The sequence below is a fragment of the Tamandua tetradactyla genome, chromosome 22 (assembly GCF_023851605.1).
Source record: "Tamandua tetradactyla isolate mTamTet1 chromosome 22, mTamTet1.pri, whole genome shotgun sequence".
NCBI lineage: Eukaryota > Metazoa > Chordata > Mammalia > Pilosa > Myrmecophagidae > Tamandua > Tamandua tetradactyla.
The window spans coordinates 44735313-44757746 of record NC_135348.1 but is presented as its reverse complement, the minus strand read 5'-3'; the positions used below and the strand labels follow the sequence as shown (position 1 = coordinate 44757746).

General features: G+C 36.6%; 1 long non-coding RNA gene across 2 annotated transcripts in view; it reads left to right on the top strand.

Moving 5' to 3' along the window:
* The window catches only part of LOC143666357 (uncharacterized), a 62723-nt gene that overhangs the window by 30627 nt on the left and 9662 nt on the right, over positions 1–22434 (top strand). Inside the window, exon 5 of one of the 2 annotated variants that reach the window (XR_013167559.1) lies at positions 3810–4049. The exons of the other annotated variant lie outside the window; for it this stretch is intronic. This is a non-coding gene — a long non-coding RNA (uncharacterized LOC143666357). The remainder of the gene's footprint in view (positions 1–3809; positions 4050–22434) is intronic. 2 annotated transcript variants of the gene reach the window in all.

The window sequence follows — 22434 nt, the reverse complement described above, 5'->3', positions numbered from 1 at the left end:
CAATGTTTTCTTATTTCATTAAATATTTAATACTCAGTAAATAATGATGACTACTTAATGTTTTAATTTATAATATTTAATGATAAATTTTGATAAACAGATTATTAAAATTTTGTTCAAGCATCCTCCTGCTTTTGAACATTCAGGTTGCTTTTAATTTTCCACCATTATAAATTGTTATTATTACATTTGGAAACTAGTTTCCTTCAACGAAGAGATTAATTTTAAAACCTTGCTAGAGATCTTTAGATACACAGATTGAGGATGCACCGGAGACCCTGCAGCATTTGTATTTTGCCAAAATCTGATCTTTATTGTTGGAAGGACAGATTTATAAATGTTTATCTCGATGCTCTTTCTGGCTTATCTGAACTGTGTCATGTTCAGTGATCACGTGATCTCACAGGTCGCAGCTGCATCTTTTCTTCCTTCTTTCTTTCTCTCTTGGACAGTTACGTATCAAAGTCCTCGTGTGAGAAATGGGGAGAGATACTGAAAAGAACAGATATAATTACAAATATAACTCTTTCCCTGGGCACATGTACTCCATCTTTTAATTGGACATTCCCACTTATTTATCCTTTCAAATGAACATGAGAATACTTTCTCTTCCAAAATAAACAAAAAAGCCATTTGAAATGTTTATTAAAATTATATTCAATGTATTTTTGCATATCAGGATGTATTGATATCAGTAAAACACTGAGCCTTCCGCTATTTACATATGTATTTATGAACATGAATTATATCTATATAAAATCTATAATTATACCTATAAAAATGCAATTTTTGAATATGTTAAGTAATTATTAAGCCCTTGGTAAAATTTTACCATTTCTTTCTGATAAACTAATTGTTAATAATTCTCAAGTACACCATCAATTGCTGGGTGCTTCCTAGAAGCTAGGTACTCTATTGAGTGCCTTATGTGAATGATTTTATCATATAATCACAATAATAATGTGAAGAGGTAAAAATTATTATCCCCCATATACAGATGGGGAAATAGGCTTGGGGAGGTTAAATAGCTTCCTCAGCTAACACATATAACAGTTGGCAGAAGAGTTTGAATTTTGTTTAAGTAAACTTTTTTATTGAGGAGAGAACAAAATAGTAACTGTACAGATCAATGCATATCTAGAAAATATATCTATGTAATGTCAATCCAGATAAAGATAGTACATATTACCTCCACTCCAGATACCTCTCCCAGGCCCCCTTCCAATCCTTAATGCCCCCAAGGGTAACTGCTAGTCTAACTTTTGAAACCACAAATTAGCTCTGCCCGACTTTGACCTTCCTTGGCTGGAATCAGAGCGTACACCCTCCTCTGTGTCTCTCTTCTGCTGAGCATCAAATTTCTGATGGGTTGTTGGGTTTAGCTGCAGTTTATTCTTTTTCATTTATGTACAGAATTCCATTTTATGTATAGAATTTTATGTATCAGCCACAGTTTATCCATTTTATAGCGGACGGGCATTTGGGTTGTTTCCAGTTTTGGATTATCACAAATCATCTGCTATAATATACTTGAGCATTCCTTTTGGTGTGTGCGTTTCTGTTAGGGATGTGCTTAGGAGTGGAATTATACGCTAGGAACGTATGTGCTCAGCATTGATGCATATTCCTAGGTTTCCAAAATCATGGTACTATTTGACATGTTCAACAACAGTTTATAAGAGTTCCCGCTGCTCTGGCACTGTTTGGCCTTGTGCTTTATTCTCTGATAATTGCTAGTAGAATGGAAAGCTAACTTTTTGTTCTGTAATTGTTCATTTATATGTATTCAGCTAAGTATATTTTCTACTTATGTAAAAATCTTCCACAATCATAGTTATATCTCTGTTTTTATTTATTTTTAATTTTGTATGTTTGTGTATATATATATATATATATATATAATATGTTATTGCATCAAATGTTCTGTCTCTTATTGGCTTGATTTCTAGCAAAATATCTGTGGAAATTGTTTACCAATTCTATTATTTTGAAGTTTTGAAAAATGGATTATTTTCTGCTTTCATCTTTATCAATTCTTCTTCATTATAAAATTTATTTTGTTTTTCTTTTTCTAACTGCATTAGCTGGTTGGCCACTTAATTTACTTTTTTTATTGTTTAGTACTAAATTGTTTTTGCTCTTGAAGTGACTAATAAGAAGTTGAAGAGAAATCTGCTGGAAGGGCTTTGATTATAAAAGATTTTCTCATTCAAAAGAAAAAAAGAGAGATGTAAATAAAGAATAAATTATCCTTTTTCTACCCCAGGACATTGCCATGTCTACCTTTTTGGATGAGAAATCTGATTTTAATCTCGTGACCAGGAGGGGAATTAGGGATTGGGAAACCTGCAGAGTGGAAGATTAAGGTGGCGTGGTTTCTGCAAGATCTCCTATAACTACTGAATGGGTCTTTGTTTCAGTTCTGCTTTCTGTTATTGGCTGAAACATTTCAACTGGTTATCTAATTTCATGTTTGTTCTGCTTAGAGGCACAATGAAGTGTCCCACTACTGTTTTTTTTTTCTCTTTCTTTTAAAAACTAGTTTTTGCTTTAAATAATTCTGGATTTCATTACTTAGTGTTGAGTTCATGAGTTATAGTTTGGTGTCACAAATTTTCACGTTATCCTCTCCCAACATATCCTTTTAGAAATAGAATCAATGATTTTGACCCAAGTTCTGATTTAAATGTATTATTTTCATACCACGTAATAGCTCATTCACTTTTCTTTCAAATTTTGTATACGTGTACATTTTGCTATACTATCGTTAAAACAATTGCTTATCCTTGATGCTTTGTTGAATGCTTTTCTAATACTCATTTCCACTCCTCTTACACAATCATTTCCCCTTTCAATGCCTTGGCAGAATACTTTCTTGAGTGGCTTTTTTGTTGTCGCTTTTCCCAGGATGGATATTTGGGTGGTTTCATTTCAGTCACCTTTACACAGGAAGCAGAACATGGATGGATATTGAACATGTACCTTAAAATGTGGATCTGTAGAGGTTGATTTTCCAGTTCTTATGTCATTTGACGTGGCAGGGAACAGGTCCTAGAAAGGTTTAATTGTTCCTCTTGGAAGTTACAGTTTTTTCCAGCCTATGCTTTCATTGTTTTTTTGTTTTTTTTTTTCTTTTCACCAGGATATATGCAGAAGTTGGTATTTTATTTTTTGGATATAATGTCTTTAAATCTTTAGATTCAGCTCCAAAACTTTTTTTTTTTTAAATATAAATGCTTCTTTCCAGTATGTTTTCTAGTCTCCTCTTCAGACTCATTTATCCAATTTGGATCCCTGTGAGCTTTTCTCTGTAGTTGCTTTAACTTCATTTTCTTTCTTCTGCAGACTGGAGGGGTGCTTCAGTGTGGTTGCCAGATACCTAACCCAACTTTCTACATTACGTTTTCTCTGAATTGTTATAATCAATTCTCAATTATTTCATAAAATCATATTTTGTTGTACTTTTTGCTTTTCTTATTCAGCTCCATTTTAATTTTTCCTATCTCCCAGTGCTTCCTTTTTCTTATCTTGCTGTTATCTCTTCATCTGTTCTCTGTCTATTGTTTTGAAACTTGACTTGAAATGTGTTCAAAGAAATTATGGTGGAATACATTATTGTGCCCATTTATTCATGCTTTCATGTGTCAGTACCCCGGCTTCTCGTAGTCAGTTTCTCATAGATGAGCGCACTCTGCTACCCAAACTCTGGTGCCTGTGTGACTTGCTTTGGCCACTGATTAATTGGTAGAGGTCACAGTAGGAGTTCCCGGCCGTGAAAGCCTTACAAGTTTCTGCTTGTCGTCCTGCAGCTCTGCCAGTGCCAGAGGAAGAATCGACTATGGCTGGCCAGCTGGTCCAGAGGATGACGAAAGAAAGACATGTGGGGCAGAGCCCCCACCCAGCCACTGCAGCCGGAAGGAGACACCTCAGCCAACTCATAAGATGGGCAGTGACCAAAAGAGCTTCCCGTGGAGGCCAGACTAGATCAATTGCCTCCCAGCAGTGCACAGATCTATAAGCACCACGAAACTATTCTTCTTCTTGGGAAGGTTGTGAAGCACCCATAACCAAACATTTTTCTTCTATTTCCTACAGTAATAAGAATACTTTTTTTCGAAGCTTCTTACTTGATATATCATTTTTTTCATAGATTATGTTTTAAGATTTTATATATTCTTGCTTTGAACCCTTCATTGACAAGTGTGCTGGTTTGAAACTGTTCTGTGCCCCAGAAAAGCCAAGCTCTTTTTTTTTTGCAAAAACTTTTTTTTATTTGCACATTTAATCACCATCATTGCCTACTGTAGGCATTTCTAAATTGTACCATCTCTGTCTTAATCTTCTATCTTTCCTTCTGGTTTCATTCGTGCCCCCAGCCCTTCTCCCTCTATCATACTCACATTCAGCTTCATTCAGTGTACTTAAATGATTGTGCCCCAATCAGATAGTATTGTGCTATCCATTTCTGAATTCTTACAATCAGTCCTGTTGTACAATCTGTATTCCATCAGCGCCAATTGCCCAATTTCCACCCTCTTTCTATCTCCTGATAACCTGGGTTCTTTATTTCACTTCTCAAACTTCACTCATTGATGTTAGTTCATATTAGTGAGACCATACAGTGTTTATCCTTTCTTTCTGGCTAATTTCACTCAGTGTAATGTCTTTATGCTTCATGACTTTATTCAAAACATGCTTCATGACATTATTCTGTCTTACAGCTATGTAATATTCCATCATATGTATATACCACAGCTTGTTAAGCCACTCATCCATTGATGGACAATTGGGCTATTCCCATCTCTTGGCAATCGTAAATAATGCTGCTATAAACATTGGTGTGAAAATGTCTGTCTGTGTTCTTGCCCTCAGATCCTCTGAATATATGCCTAGTAATGGGATTGCTGGATCATATGGCAATTCTATACTTAGCTTCCTGAGGAACTGCCAAACTGCCTTCCAGAGTGGTTGTACTGTTTTACATTCCCACCAACAGTGGATAAGTGTGTCTCTTTCTCCACATCCTCTCCAGCACTTGTCATTTTCTGTATTTTTTTTTTGACTATGACGATTCTAGTGGGTGTCGGATAATATCTCATTGTGGTTTTGATTTGCATTTCCTTAATAGCCAGTGAAGTTAAACATCTTTTCATGTGCCTTTTAGCCATTTGTATTTCCTCTTCTGATAAGTGTCTGTTGATGTCTTTTGCACATTTTTTAATTGGGTTGTTTGTCTTTTTTGTTGTTGAGTTGAAGAACTTCTTTATATATCCTGGATACTAAATGCTTATCTGATGTATGGTTTCTAAATATTGTCTCTCATTGCATAGGCTGCCTTTTTACTTTCTTGACAAAGTTCTTTGATTCAGAAAAATGTTTCATTTTGAGGAGTTCCCATTATCCATTTCTTTTTTCAATGTTCATGCTTTGAGGGTAAGGTCTAGGAAACTGCCTCCTGTTATAAGTTTTATAAGATATTTTCCTACATTTTATTCTAAAAGTTTCATGGTCTCAGTTCTAATGCCTAGATCTTTGATTCATTTTGAGTTAATTTTTCTGCAGGATGTGAAATATGGATCCTCTTTCATTCCTTTGCATATGGACATCCAGTTCTTCAAGCTCCCAGGTGGGTTGGTTTGACCGCCTTATCAAAGATCAATTGTCCATAAATGAAAGGGTCTATTTCTGATCACTCTATTCAATTCCAATACTCAATGTATTTATCTTTATGCCAGTACTATGCTGTTTTGACCACTGTAGCTTTGTAATACACTTAAAAGTTGGGTAATGTGAGGCTTCCCACATCATCTTTCTTTTTCAAGATATTTTTAGATATTTAGGGCCCCCTTCTCTTCCAAATAAATTTGGTTATTGGTTTTCTATTTCTGAAAGTAAGTTTTGGGGATTTTAATTGGTATTGCATTGAATCTATAAATCAATTTGGGTAGAATTGACATCATAACTATATTTAGTCTTCCATTCCATGAACATGGTATGCCTTTTCATTTTTGTAGGTCTTCCATGATTTCTCTTGGCAATTTCTTGTGGTTTTCTGTCTATAGGTCTTTTGTATCCTTAGCTAAATTTATTCCTAAGTATTTGATTCTTTTGGTTGCTATTGTAAATGAATTTTTTTTCTTGATTTCCTCCTCAGATTGCTAATTACTAGTGTATAGGAACATTATTGATTTTTGGGGTGAAGATCTTGTACCCTGCCACTTTGCTGAACCCATTTATTAGTTCTAATAGCTTTGCTGTAGATTTTTTTTTAATTTTTGAAATATAGTATTATGTCATATGAAAACAGTGAGTTTTACTTATTCCTTTCCAAATTTGATGCTTTTTATTTCTTTTTCTTGTCTAAAGAGGGAAAGCTTCCAGTCATTCCCCATTGAGGCTGATATTAGCTGTGGGTTTTTCATAAATTCCCGTTATCATGTTGAGGAAGTTCCCTTCTATTCCCACCTTTGAAGTATTTTCATCAAGAAAGGATGTTGAATTTTGGCAAATATGTTTTCTCCATCAATCGAGATGATCGTGTGGATTTTCTGCTTTGATTTGTTGATGTGATGTATTACATTAATTGATTTTCTTATGTTGAACCATTCTTGCATATCTGGAATAAATCCTACTTGGTTGTGCTGTATAATCCTTTTAATGTGCTGCTTGATTTAATTTGCAAGCATTTTGTTGAGGATTTTTGCATCTATATTCATTAGAGAGATTGGCCTATAATTTTCTTTTCATGTAGTATCTTTGGTTTTGATATTAGGGTAATTTTTGCTTCATATAATGAGCAAGGTAGTTTTATCTTCTCTTCAATTTTTTTGAAGATTTTGAGCAAGAGTGGTACAGTCTTTTTTGAATGCTTGGTAGAATTCACTTGTGAAGCCATTGCATTCTGGGCTTTTCTTTTTTGAGAGCTTCTTGAGGACTGATTCAATCTCTTTACTTGTCATTGGTTTGTTGAGGTTTCTGTTGCTTCTTGAGTCAATGTTTGTTGTTCGCACCTTTCTGGGAAGTTGTCCATTTCATCTATGTTGTCTAGTTTATTAGCATATAGTTGCTTATAGTGTCCTCTCATTACCTCCTTTATTTCTGCGTGGTCAGTGGATATGTCTCCTCTTCCATTTCTGATTTTATTTGTTTGTATCCTTTCTCTCTCTTTTGTCAATCTAACTAAGGGTCCATTGATTTTATTAATTTTCTCAATTGTTTTCATGTTCTAAATGTCATTTATTTCTGCTCTAATCATTATTTCTTTCATTTTGTTTGCTTTAGGGTTACTTTTCTGTTCTGTCTCTAGCTCTTCCAAGTGAATAGTTAATTCTTCGATTTTTGCCCTTCCTTCTTTTTTAATATAGGCATTTAAGGCAATAAAATTCCCTCTTAACAATACCTTTGTTGCTTCCCATAAATTTTGATATATTGTGTTTTCATTTTCATTTGCTTTGAGATATTTACTGATTTCTCCTGTAATTTCTTCCTTTATCCACTGGTTATTTAAGAGTGTGTTGTTTATTCTCCACACATTTTTTAATTTTCTGGCTGTCTTCCTGTTATTGATTTCCAACTTCATTGCATTATGATCCAAGAAGTGATTTTTGTGATTTCAATCTTTTAAAATTTATTGAGACTTGCTTTGTGACCCAGCATATGGTCTATCCTTGAGAATGATCCATAAGCACTTGAGAAAAATATGTATCCTGTTGTTGTGGTGTGTAATATTGTGTAAATGTTTGTTAATTTTAGTTCACTTATCATATTATTCAAATTCTCTATTTTTTTATTGAACCTCTGTCTAGATGTTCTATCCATTTTGAAAGCAGGGGATTGGAGTCTCCAACTATTATGGTAGAGTTGTCTGTTTCTTCCTTCAGTATTGTCAGTGTTTGCCTCAAGTACTTTGGAGCACTCTGGCTCGGTGCATAAATATTTATGATTATTATGTCTTCTTGTTGTATTGTTCCTTTTATTAAAACATAGTATCCTTCTTTGTCTCTTTTAATTGTTTTACATATGTTGTCTAATTTGTTCAATATTAGTGTAGCTACTCCTGCTCTTTTCTGATTGTCATTTGCATGAACTATCTCTTCCCAACTGTTCACTTTCAGCATATTTTTGTCCTTGGGTATAACATGAGTCTCCTGTAGACAGCATATACATGGGTCCTGTTTTTTTTTTTTACATGGGCAGGCACTGGGAATTGAACCCAGGTCCTTGGGCATGGCAGGCAAGCACTCTTACCTGCTGAGCCACTGTGGCCCACCCTAGATGGGTCCTGTTTTTAATCTATTCTGCCAGTCTGTGCCTTTTGATTAGGGAGTTTAATCCATTAACATTTAAGTTATTACTGTGCAGGCAGTACTTTCTTCTAATATTTTTTCTTCAGATTTTATGTTATATTTAATTTTTTCTCTTTTTACCTTTACTGATGGTCTTCATTTCTACCCTCTTCTCCAGATCTCTCTCTCCTGCCTTTTCCTATCTGCCAGTAGTGCTCCTTTAGTATTTCTTTTACAGTTGGTCCCTTAGTCACAAATTCTCTCAGTGATTGTTTGTCTGAAAATATTTTAATCTCCCCCTCATTTTTAAAGGACGATTTTTCTGGATATAGAATTTTTGGTTGGCAGTTTTTCTCTTTTAGAATCTTAAATATATCATACCACTGCCTTGTCACCCCTATGGTTTTGGCTGAGAAGTCTACACATAGTCTTATTGGGCTTCCCTTATAAGTGATAGATTGCTTTTCTTTTGCTGCTTTCAAAACACTCTCTTTGTCTTTGAGATTTGACAGTCTGCATAGTAAGTGTCTTGGAGTATGTCTATTTGGATCTATTCTGTTTGGGGTATGCTGTGCTTCTTAGATATGTATTTTTTTTTTTATTTATTAAAAAAATTAACTAACACAACATTTAGAAATCATTCCCTTCTACATATGCCATAAGTGATTCTTAATATCATCACATAGATGTATGATCATCATTTCTTAGTACCTTTTCATTGATTTAGAAAAAGAAATAGCAAGACAACAGAAAAAGAAATAAAATAATATAGAGAAAAAATAAAAATAAAAAATACAAAAAATATATAAAAAAACAGAAAAAAAAATACAAAAAAATTATAGCTCAGATGCAGCTTCATTCAGTGTTTTAACATAATTACATTATAATTAGGTGGTATTGTGCTGTCCATTTTTGCGTTTTTGTATTCAGTCCTGTTGCACAGTCTGTATCCCTACAGCTACAATTACCCATTACCTTACCCTATTTCTAACTCCTGATGGTCTCTGTTATCAATGACATATTCCAAGTTTATTCTCTAATGTTGGTTCACATCAGTGGGACCATACAGTATTTGTCCTTTAGTTTTTGGCTAGTCTCACTCAGCATAATGTTCTCTAGGTCCATCCATGTTATTACATGCTTCATAAGTTTATTCTGTCTTAAAGCTGCATAATATTCCATCGTATGTATATACCACAGTTTGTTTAGCCACTCGTCTGTTGATGGACATTTTGGCTGTTTCCATTTCTTTGCAATTGTAAATAATGCTGCTATAAACATTGGTGTGCAAATTTCCATTTGTGTCTTTGCCCTTAAGTCCTTTGAGTAGATACCTAGCAATGGTATTACTGGGTCGTATGGCAATTCTATATTCAGCTTTTTGAGGAGCCACCAAACTGCCTTCCACAGTGGTTGCACCATTTGACATTCCCACCAACAGTGGATAAGTGTGCCTCTTTCTCCACATCCTCTTCAGCACTTGTCATTTTTTGTTTTGTTGATAATGGCCATTCTGGTGGGTGTGACATGATATCTCATTGTGGTTTTGATTTGCATTTCTTTAATGGCCAGGGACATTGAGCATCTCTTCATGTGCCTTTTGGCCATTTGTATTTCCTCTTCTGAGAGGTGTCTGTTCAAGTCTTTTTCCCATTTTGTAATTGGGTTGGCTGTCTTTTGGTTGTTGAGTTGAACAATCTCTTTATAAATTCTGGATACTAGACCTTTATCTGATATGTCGTTTCCAAATATTGTTTCCCAATGTGTAGGCTGTCTTTCTACTTTCTTGATGAAGTTCTTTGATGCACAAAAGTGTTTAATTTTGAGGAGCTGCCATTTATTTATTTATTTCTTCAGTGCTCTTGCTTTAGGTTTAAGGTCCATAAAACCGCCTCCAATTGTAAGTTTCATAGATATCTCCCTACATTTTCCTCTAACTGTTTTATGGTCTTAGACCTAATGTTTAGATCTTTGATCCATTTTGAGTTAACTTTTGTATAGGGCGTGAGATATGGGTCCTCTTCCATTCTTTTGCATATGGATATCCCGTTCTCTAGGCACCATTTATTGAAGAGACTGTTCTGTCACAGGTGAGTTGGCTTGACTGCCTTATCAAAGATCAAATGTCCATAGATGAGAGGGTCTATATCTGAGCACTCTATTCGATTCCATTGGTCGATATATCTATCTTTATGCCAGTACCATGCTGTTTTGACCACTGTTGCTTCATAATATGCCTTGAAGTCTGGCAGTGTGAGACCTCCAGCTTCGTTTGTTTTCCTCAAGATACTTTTAGCAATTCAGGGCACCCTGCCCTTCCAGATAAATTTGCTTATTGGTTTTTCTATTTCTGAAAAATAAGTTGTTGGGATTTTGATTGGTATTGCATTGAATCTGTAAATCAATTTAGGTAGAATTGACATATTAACTATATTTAGTCTTCCAATCCATGAACACGGTGTGCACTTCCATCTATTTAGGTCTTCTGTGATTTCTTTTAACAGTTATTTGTAGTTTTCTTTGTATAGGCCTTTTGTCTTTTTAGTTAAATTTATTCCTAGGTATTTTATTCTTTTAGTTGCGATTGTAAATGGGATTCGTTTCTTGATTTCCCCCTCAGCTTGTTCATTGCTAGTGTATAGAAATGCTACAGATTTTTGAATGTTGATCTTGTAACCTGCTATTTTGCTGTACTCATTTATTAGCTCTAGTAGTTTTGTTGTGGATTTTTCTGGGTTTCGACGTATAGTATCATATCGTTTGCAAACAATGATAGTTTTACTCTTCCTTTCCAATTTTGATGCCTTGCATTTCTTTTTCTTGTCTAATTGCTCTGGCTAGAACCTCCAACATGATGTTGAATAATAGTGGTGATAATGGACATCCTTGTCTTGTTCCTGATCTTAGGGGGAAAGTTTTCAATTTTTCCCCATTGAGGATGATATTAGCTGTTGGTTTTTCATATATTCCCTCTATCATTTTAAGGAAGTTCCCTTGTATTTCTATCCTTTGACGTGTTTTCAACAGGAAAGGATGTTGAATCTTGTCAAATGCCTTCTCTGCATCAATTGAGATGATCATGTGATTTTTCTGCTTTGATTTGTTGATATGGTGTATTACATTAATTGATTTTCTTATGTTGAACCATCCTTGCATACCTGGGATGAATCCTACTTGGTCATGATGTATAATTCTTTTAATGTGTTGCTGGATTCGATTTGCTAGAATTTTGTTGAGGATTTTTGCATCTATATTCATTAGAGAGATTGGTCTGTAGTTTTCATTTTTTGTAATATCTTTGCCTGGTTTTGGTATGAGGGTGATGTTGGCTTCATAGAATGAATTAGGTAGCTTTCCCTCCACTTCAATTTTTTTGAAGAGTTTGAGCAGAGTTCGTACTAATTCTTTCTGGAATGTTTGATAGAATTCACATGTGAAGCTGTCTGGTCCTGGACTTTTCTTTTTGGGAAGCTTTTGAATGACTGATTCAATTTCTTTACTTGTGATTTGTTTGTTGAGGTCATCTATTTCTTCTTGAGTCAAAGTTGGTTGTTCATGCTGTCATGGTTAGGGACAGGTGTCAACTTGGCCAAGTGTGGTACCTGTTCATCTGATTGGGCAAGCGCTGGCCTGTCTGTTGCAATGAGGACATTTCATAGGATTAGGTCATGATCACGTCAGCTACATCCACAGCTGATTCCATTTGTAATCAGCCAAAGGGGAGTGTCTTCTGCAATTAGTGATGCTAAATCCAATCATGGGAAGCCTTTTAAGGAGGACTCAGAGGAGACAGGTTGCATTCCTGCTTTGGCTGGTGAACCTCTCCTGTGGAGTTCATCCAGGCCATCCATTGGAGTCGTCGGCTTCGCAGCCTGCCCTGTGGATTTTGGACTCTGCATTCCTACGGTCACGTGAGACACTTTCATAAATTTTATATTTGCAAGTGTTTCCTGTTGGTTCTGTTTCTCTAGAGAACCCTAACTAATACACATGCCTTTCTAGGAAATTGTCCATTTCATCTACATTGTTGTACTTATTAGCATAGAGTTGTTCATAGTATCCTGTTATTACCTCCTTTATTTCTGTGAGGTCAGTGGTTATGTCTCCTCTTCCATTTCTGATCTTATTTATTTGCGTGCTCTTCTTCTTTTTGTCAATCTTGCTAAGGGCCCATCAATTTGTTGATTTTCTCATAGAACCAACTTCTGGTCTTATTGATTTTCTCTATTGTTTTCATGTTCTCAATTTCATTAATTTCTGCTCTGATCTTTGTTATTTCTTTCTTTTTGCTTGCATTGGGGTTAGTTTGCTGTTCTTTCTGCAGTTCTTCCAAGTGGACAGTTAATTCCTGAATTTTTGCCCTTTCTTCTTTTCTGATATAGGCATTTAGGGCAATAAATTTCCCTCTTAGCACTGCCTTTGCTGTGTCCCATAGGTTTTGATATGTTGTGTTTTCATTTTCATTCGCCTTGAAATATTTACTAATTTCTCTTGTAATTTCTTCCTTGTCCCACTGGTTGTTTAAGAGTGTGTTGTTGAGCCTCCACGTATTTGTGAATTTTCTGGCACTCTGCCTATTATTGATTTCCAACTTCATTCCTTTATGATCCGAGAAAGTGTTGTGTATGATTTCAATCTTTTAAAATTTTTTGAGACTTGCTTTGTGACCTAGCATATGGTCTATCTTTGAGAATGATCCATGAGCACTTGAGAAAAAGCTGTATCCTGCTGTTGTTGGGTGTAATGTCCTATAAATGTCTGTTAAGTCTAGCTCATTTATTGTAATATTCAAATTCTCTGTTTCTTTATTGATCCTCTGTCTAGATGTTCTGTCCATTGATGAGAGTGGGGAATTGACGTCTCCAACTATTATGGTTGATGTGTCTATTTCCCTTTTCAGTAATTGCAGTGTATTCCTCACGTATTTTGGGGCATTCTGATTCGGTGAGTAAATATTTATGATTGTTATGTCTTCTTGTTTAATTGTTCCTTTTATTAGTAGATAGTATCCTTTGTCTCTTTTAACTGTTTTACATTTGAAGTCTAATTTGTTGGATATTAGTATAGCTACTCCTGCTTTTTCTGGTTGTTATTTGCATGAAATATCTTTTCCCAACCTTTCACTTTCAACCTATGTTTATCTTTGGGTCTAAGATGTGTTTCCTGTAGACAGCATGTAGAAGGATCCTGTTTTTTAATCCATTCTTCTGATCTATGTCTTTTGATTGGGGAATTCAGTCCATTAACATTTAGTGTTATTACTGTTTGGGTAATACTTTCCTCTACCATTTTGCCTTTTGTATTATATATATCATATCTAATTTTCCTTCTTTCTCCACTCTTCTCCATACCTCTCTCTTCTGTCTTTTCGTATCTGACTCTAGTGCTCCCTTTAGAATTTTTGCAGAGCTGGTCTCTTGGTCACAAATTCTCTCAGTGACTTTTTGTTTGAAAATGTTTAAATTTCTCCCTCATTTTTGAAGGACAATTTTGCTGGATATAGAAGTCTTGGTTGGCAGTTTTTCTCTTTTAGTAATTTAAATAGATCATCCCACTCTCTTCTTGCTTCCATGGTTTCTCCTGAGAAATCTACACATAGTCTTATTGGGTTTCCCTTGTATGTGATGGATTGTTTTTCTCTTGCTGCTTTCAAGATCCTCTCTTTCTCTTTGACCTCTGACATTCTAACTAGTAAGTGTCTTGGAGAACGCCTATTTGGATCTATTCTCTTTGGGGTGTGCTGCACTTCTTGGATCTAGTAATTTTAGGTCTTTCATAAGAGTTGGGAAATTTTCAGTGATAATTTCTTCCATTAGTTTTTCTCCTCCTTTTCCCTTCTCTTCTCCTTCTGGGATACCCACAACATATATGTTTGTGTGCTTCATATTATCATTCAATTCCCTGAGCCCCTGCTCAAATTTTTCCATTCTTTTCCCTATAGTTTCTGTTTCTGTTTGGATTTCAGATGTTCCATCCTCCAGTTCACTAATTCTATCCTCTGTCTCTTTAAATCCACCCTTGTAGGTTTCCATTGTTTTTTTTCATCTCTTCTACTGTATCTTTCATTCCCATAAGTTCTGTGATTTGTTTTTTCAGACTTTCTACTTCTTCTTTTTGTTCATCCCATGCCTTCTTCATGTCCTCCCTCAATTTATCGATTTGGTTTTTGAAGAGATTTTCCATTTCTGTTCGTATATTCAGAATTAGTTGTCTCAGCTCCTGTATCTCATTTGAGGTATTGGTTTGTTCCTTTGACTGGGCCGTATCTTCAATTTTCCTGGTGTGATTTGTTATTTTTGCTGCCATCTGGGCATTTAATCAGATTTCCCTGAGTGTGGGACCCATCAGGTTGAAAGACTTTCCTGTGAAGTCTGTGGGCTCTGTTTTTCTTATCCTGCCCAGTATGTCATGCTTGTCTGTCTGTGGGTTCCACCAGCAAAAGATGTTGCAGCTCCTTTAACTTTGGAAGGCTCTCCCTGCTGGTTGCATGGTGGAGACAGAGGGAAGGTTGTAGGTTGGTTTTAATGGCTTCAAATTGTGAAGTCCTGGGATCTGAATTCCTTGAGAGAGGGATTCCACCTGAGTGTTCACACACACACACACACACACACACACACACACACACACACACACACACACACACACACACACACACACACACACACACACACACCCCGCGGGGAAGGTTCAGGTGGTAGAGAGCCCTGAAAGCAGCCTGCTTCTGCGTTCTGGGCAGTTGCAACCTGTGTAATCCCAGCCCTGAGCCCAGAGGCAACCAAGCTTCCACAGATACAGCCACAGAAGGCTCTGTTTCGCCCCCTTTCCTGTTTTTCAGTTAGCCCAATAGGTGACTTCTGCCTTGATCAGTTTTACCTGAGCTGAGGGCCTATTTTCAGTAGTCAGAAGTTGTTCATTAATGCCATTATTGGTGTTAGGTTGGGCTCAATCTCTACTACTGTTGGAGACTATTTCCTTTCCCTCCGGGAAGTCGCCTGTGGGGGAGAAGCGCCGGCTGCTTGGCTAACCACTGATCTGAGGCTCCCAGTCGGCCCAGGAAGCCGCGCGTGGGGGAGGGGCTCCGGTCGCCGGCCGCCGCGGCTTGGGGAACCGCTGATCCGAGCCTCCCAGCCGGCCCAGGAAGCCGCGTGTGGGGGAGGAGCTCCGGTCGCCGGCCGCCACGGCTTGGGGAACCGCTGATCTGAGTCTCTCAGTTGGACCAGGAAGGAGGGAGGGAGGGGAGCTGGCCACCAGGTGCCGCGGGCTGGGGAAGTGCGTACCGCTCGGGGACCTCACCGCAGCGGAGTCTCGTAGCCGGTCCAGTCATTCCAGACTGGGGTACACTGTGCGTCTGGTCTCTGTAGTGGCTCCGGGAGCTGTTCTGTACTGTTTCTAGTTATTTAGTAGTTGTTCTGGAGGAGGAACTAAGATGCACGCACCTTATTAAGTCACTATCTTCTCTGGAAGTCTAGATATGTAATTTTATGCCTTTCATAAGAGATGGAAAATTTTCTTGATTATTTTCTCCATTAGTGTTTCTGCTCCTTTTCCTGCTTTTCTCTTTCTGGAATACCCACAACATGTGTATTCGTACACTTCATGTTTTCATTCAATTCCCTGAGACCCTGCTCATATTTTTCCATACTTTCTCTATATTTTCTTCTGTGTGTTGAATTTCGGATGGCCAGTCCTTTAGTTTACTAATCCTTTGTTCTTCTTCTTCAAAGCTATTGTTATATGTTTTCCTTTTTTTTTTTATATCTCTTCTCTTGTGCCTTTCATTCCTATTCATTCTGTGATTTGTTTTTTCAAACTTTTGAGTTCTTCTTTTGTTTACTCAATGGTTTCTTTATATCCTCCCTCAACTCATTGATTTGATTTTTGATGAGGTTTTCCATGTGAGTTTGAACATCCTGAATTAGTTGTTTCAACTCCTGTATCTCATTTGAAGTGTTGGCTTATACCTTTGGCTGGACCATATCTTTGATTTTCCTAGTATGACTTGTTATTTTTATTTTTTTTGGCATCTAAGCATTTGATTTCCTTAATCACTTTATTCTGAAAGTTGTTTTCAGTCTTTTACCTAGGATTTTCTTGCTGGATGCTTTTGTTCTCTATCTGTTCTTTGATATCCAATTCAACTAATTCTAGACCTCCATCATAGGTTTGATTTAGCTGATCAAAAATTTTCAGTTCTTGTGTTTCTATTTCTTTCCCTCCTATATGGAATCCCCCTCTTTTTTTGAGGAGGGTGTTCTCAGATATTATAGTTCCCAGTCAGATTTCCCCTGACCGGACAGGCCCACATCTCAGAAGGAAACTGTAGTGAGTTTTCAAAAAAATTGAGTTTTCAAAAACATTGAGTTTTCCCTGAGGGTGAGACCCAGCAGTGTGTCAGACTTTCCTCTGAAGCCTCCAGACTCTGTGCTTTTCCTATCCTGCCCTGAATATGGTGATCACTGCCTGTGGCTTCCCACCAGCATTGATGAGGTGCATTTCACTTTCAGCAGACTCAGTTCTGTGTGGGTTCTCAGACTGGCATATGCTGTGTGTCCAGTCACTGATGTTACTCCAGCAGATGTTCTATAGCATTCCTGGTTATTTACTAGCTGCTCTGGATGGCAAACTAAATTCTACCCCTCACTAAGCTGCCATCTTGCCTACTAAGCCATGCCCCCCCCCTTTTTAAAACTTTTTTTTGTTACATAGTATAACATATATACAAAGCAAAGAAATAAAAAAAGCAATAGTTTTCAAAACACTCTTCAAAAAATGGTTACAGGTAGATCCAAAGTTTTTCATGGGCTACCATATGATCCTCTCATATTTTTCCTTCTGGCTGCTCTGGAATAGAGGCTAGAGGGCTTAAATACATTTTTTTTATTATCACAATTGACATTTTTCCTTCTCTTTTTTGTAAACAATGACATATATACAAAAAAGCTATAAATTTCAAAGCACAGCACTACAATTAGTTGTAGAACATATTTCAGACTTTGATATGGGTTACAATTTCACAATTTTAGGTTTTTGTTTCTAGCTGCTCTAAAATACTGGAGACTAAAAGAGATCAATTTAATGACTCAACATTCATATTAATTTCTTAAGTCCTATATTCTGTGTATAATTCCACCAACACCTTTGATCTTTCCATACCTCTCATTGGGGTTGTTTGGGCTATGGCAATTCTAAATTTTTGATATTGGAAGGATCTGTCATTAATATGGGATAGGGAGATAGAACTATCTGATGTTCTGGAGAGGCTGGGCCCTCTAGGTTTCAGGACTTATCTGGACCAGGGACCCATCTGGAAGTTGTAGGTTTCTAGCAAGTTACTCTATTGCCCGGAACACTTGTGGAATCTTATATATTGCCCTAAGTGTTCTTTAGGATTGGCTGGAATGGTCCTGGTTGGGGGTTGGCAGGTTATGATAGGTAGCAAGGTCTACCTGAAGCTTGTGTAAGAGGCAACCTCCAGAGTAGCCTCTCGACTCTATCTGAACTCTCTCTGCCACTGGTACTTTATTAATTACACTCCTTTTCCCACTTTTAATCAGGATGTAATTGTTCATCCCATGGTGCCAGGTCTAGCTTCATCCCTGGGAGTCCTCTCCTATGTTGCCAGGGAGACTTTCACCCCTGGATGTAATGTCCCACGTAGCGTGGAGGGCAATGATTTCACTTGCAGAGTTGGGCTTAGAGAGACTGAGGCCACATCTGAGCAACAACAGAGGTCCTCCAGAAGTAACTCTTAGGCATGCCTATAGGTAGTCTAAGCTTCTCTGCTACCTACATAAGCTTCACAAGAGTAAATCTCATGATCGAAGGCATGGCCTATTGATTTGGGTATCCCTAAGGTTTGACACAGTATCAGGGAATTCCCTGATGGTAAGGTTTAATACTTCCATAGTCTTTCTTCCCTCCCACAGGGGACTTTCCCAATACTTTTTGATTATCTGCTTAACATACTCTAAGATGTTTCCATGCATTACAATAACCTATACAGGATTAAAGGACCTCTTTCTTATTCTGTGCTTCCTGTGTTTCAGTTGTCCAAATGAGCTATACAGATAGGTTGAATTAGATTATGTTCCACAGAAAATTTCAGTTCCAGATCAAGTAAACCTTTCTTCCATTGGTCTCAAAGAGAATGTAGAGTTCTAAAACATAGACAGTGTTTTCTTTACCCTTATATTCTGAATTACTTTAACCCCAACCTGTTTGGCCTCGTTCTTATCTCTAAATATCAGGTTATATATACATATATATATATATATATATAACATCCTCTGAAAATCCAGAAATAATAATCACTACTCCGGACTTAAAGTGTCTGCTCTAAAAGCTTACAGTCTAGGCCCCTATTTTCTTATAAGCATTTTCTAAAGGTGACCACACCACTGTTGTTTTTTGTCTCTGGCTTATTTTTGTGTTACCAAATGTCCCATATGTTCATTCACATCTCTGCATACCTTACAACATTGTTCACTTTGGTAGCAGCACAACCTTCATTCATAAGTATACACCATCGTTCACCAATCTACTTCTCTGTCAGTGCATCCTTTAGCCACCTGCATTCCTCAGGCATCATACAGAGGGCCCAAAGTGCATAGTTCATCAATATTCTCAGTTTTAGATAACTTCATTGTTCCCAAAAGAAAGAACACCAATAAACACACCTTCACCAAAAAGGAAATCCAAACCTCTTCTTAACTCTTGTTCCTCACCCCATTATTTACCTCTGTTGTTGCTGTGGTAGTGCTGATGGTTTCCTTTTGAACACAACTCATAGCATGCAGTAACAGTTTCCCCCTGTACCCTGGACTTGAACACTGTTTATACAAGAACCATATCTTTGAAGTACTTCTTACAAGAACCCATCCATATTTCTAGTGTGAGTCAGTGGGACATGTAGGTCTATACAACCCCTTTCAATCTTGTTCATCTTCAATATGGTAATATTACTTCTAGACCCACTAGAGAATCACCTTCACTCCTATCTATTTCCTTACATTGGAGTTCAACCTCATTAGCTAACGGTTCACCCATCTCTAGCATCTGTGTATCTCTATGGTCCCCTATATTCTGTATTATAAGCCTCTGATTGTACCTTTATGTTGGTCATAAAATTGGGATCATACAGTATTTGTCCTTTTGTGTCTGGCTAATTTTGCTCAGCATTATGTCCTCAAGGCTCATCCACCTTGTCATGTGCTTCAGGATGTCATTTTGTCTTTCTGTTGCATGATATTCCATCGTATGTATATACCACATTTTGTTGACCCACTCATCTGTTGATGGGCATTTGTTTTGTTTCCATCTTTTGGCAACTGTGAATAATGTTGTGAACATTGATGTGCAAATGTCTGTTTGTGTCTATTCAAATCTTTAGCCCATTTTATAATTGGATTGTTTGTTCTTTTGTTGTTGAGTTGTATGATTACTTTGTATATACAGGAAATCAAACCTTTGTCCAACATGTGATTTTCTCCCATTGCGTTGGCTGCCTCTTCACCTTTTGACAAAGTCTTTTGAGTGCAGAGGCATTTGATTTTGAGGAGTTCCCATTTATCTATTTTTTCTTTTCTTGCTTGTGCTTTTGATGTAAAGTTTAGGAAGCTACCTCCTATTACCAGGTCTTGAAGATGCTTCCATATATTTTTTTCTAGAAGCTTTCTGGTGCTAGTTCTCATAGTTAGGTATTTGATCCACTTTCAGTTAATTTTTGTGTAGGGTATAAGATAGGGGTCTGCTTTCATTCTTTTGGCTATTGATACCCAGTTCTTCCATGCCAAATTATTGAAAATACTATTCTGTCCCAGTTCAGAGGATTTGGGGGCCATGTCAAAAATCATTTGACCATAGGTTTGGACTCTTGATTTGATTCCATTGGTCAATGCTTCTGTCTTTGTGCCAGTACCATGCTGTTTTGACCACTGTGGCTTTGTAATAGGTTTTAAAGTCAGGGAGTGTTAATCCTCCCAGATCATTCCTCTTTTTTAGGATGCTCTTAGCTATTTGGGTTCTCTTTCCCTTCCAGATGAATTTGATAGTTAGCTTTTCCAAATCTTCAAAGTAGGTTGTTGGAATTTTGATTGGTACTGTGTTGAATCTGTAGATCAATTTATGGAGAATTGACATTTTGCCTATATTTAGCCTTTCTATCCATGAACAGGGAATGTCTTTCCACCTATTTAGATCTCTTTTGAGTTCTTTAGCAATATTATATAGTTTTCTGTGTTCAAGTCCTTCATGTCCCTATTTATGTTTATTCCTATGTATTTCATTATTTTATTTACTGTTTTGAATGGGATTTTTTCCTTAATTAACTCCTCAGCTAGGTCATTGCTTGTGCATGGAAATGTTACTGATTTTTTCACATTGATTTTATATCCTGCACCTTGCTGAATTTGTTTATTAGCTCAAGTAACTTTGCTGCAGATTTCTAAGGATCTTCCAAGTATAGTATCATATATTTGCAAATAATAAGAGTTTTTCTTCTTCCTTTCCGGTTTGTATGCCTTTTATTTCTTTGTCCTGCCTGATTGCTCTAGCTAGAACTTCTAGCACAGTGTTGAATAATAGTGGTAACGTGGGCATCCTTGTCTTGTACCTGATCTTAGGGGGAAAGCTTTCAGTCTCTCTCCATTGGGTATGATTGTGGCTATCAGTTTTTCATATATTCCTTTTATCATATTGAGGCAGTTATCTTTGATTCCTACCTTTTGGAGTATTATTATCAGAAAAGGATGCTGAATTTTGTCGAGTGCTTTTACAGCATCAATCGAGATTAGCATGTGATTTTTCCCTTTCAATTTGTTAATGTGCTGTATTACATTAATTGATTTTCTTGTGTTGAACCATCCTTGCTTTCCTGGTATAAACCCCACTTGGTCATAGTGTATAATTCTTTTAATGTGCTGTTGGATTCGATTTGCTAATATTTTATTGAGAATTTTTGAATTTATGTTTGTTAGGGAGATTGGTCTGTAGTTTTCTTTTCTTATAGCATATTTACCTGGTTTTGGTGTTAAAATTATATTAACTTCATAAAACAAGTTAGGTTGAGTTCCTTTTTCCTCAATTTTTTTGGAAAAGTTTGAACAGGATTGGTGTTAGTTCTTTCTGGAATGTTTGATAAAATTCCCCTGTGAAGCCATTTGGCCCTGGGCTTTTCTTTGCAGGAAGTTTTTGATGACTGATTGAATCTCTGTACTTGTGATTGATTTGCTGAGATCTTCTATTTCTTCCTGAGTCAGTGTAGCTTGTTTGAGTGTCTCCAGGAATTTGTCCCTTTCATCTAAGTTGTCTGGTTTGTTGGTGTATAGATGGTCATAGTATCCTCTTATAATTTCTTCAGGATCTGTGGTAATGCATCCCTTCTTATTTCTGATTTTGCTTTTTTATATCCTCCCACTTTATTGCTTTGTCAGTCTTGCTATCAATTTTATTGATTTTCTCAAAGAACCGACTATATGATTTATTGATTCTTTCTATTGTTCTTTTGATCTCCCATTCATTTATCTCTGCTTTAACCTTTGTTATTTCTCTTCTTCTATTTGCTTTGGGATTAGTTTGCTGTTCTTTCTCAAGTTCCTCCAAATGTGTTGTGTTAAGTCCTCGATTTTTGTTCTTTCTTGTTTTTTAATATAGGCATTTTTTAAAGCAATAAATTTCCTTCTCAGCACAACCTTTGCCACATCCCATAAGTTCTGATAAGTTGTATTCTCATTTTCATTCATTTCCAGATAGCTACTCATTTCTCTGGCAATTTCTTCTTTGACCCACTGGTTGTTTAAGAGTGTTTTATTTAATCACTGTATATTTGTGAATGTTCTTGTTCTTTGGTGGTATTGAAATCCAGCTTCATCCCATTGTGATCAGAAGTGCTTTGAATAATTTCAATGTATTTAGATTTACAAAGACCTGTTTTGTTCCCTAGCATATGATTCATCATGGAGAATGTTCCATGAGCACTAGAGAAGAATGTATATCCTTGTGCATTGGGGTGCAGTGACCTATATATGTCTCTTAGGTCTAACTTATTTATCAAGTTATTTAACTTCTTCATTTCCTTGTTGATCATCTGTCTATTTGTTTTATCTATAGAGGGGAGTTTTGTATTGAAATCTCCTACTATTATTGTTGAAAC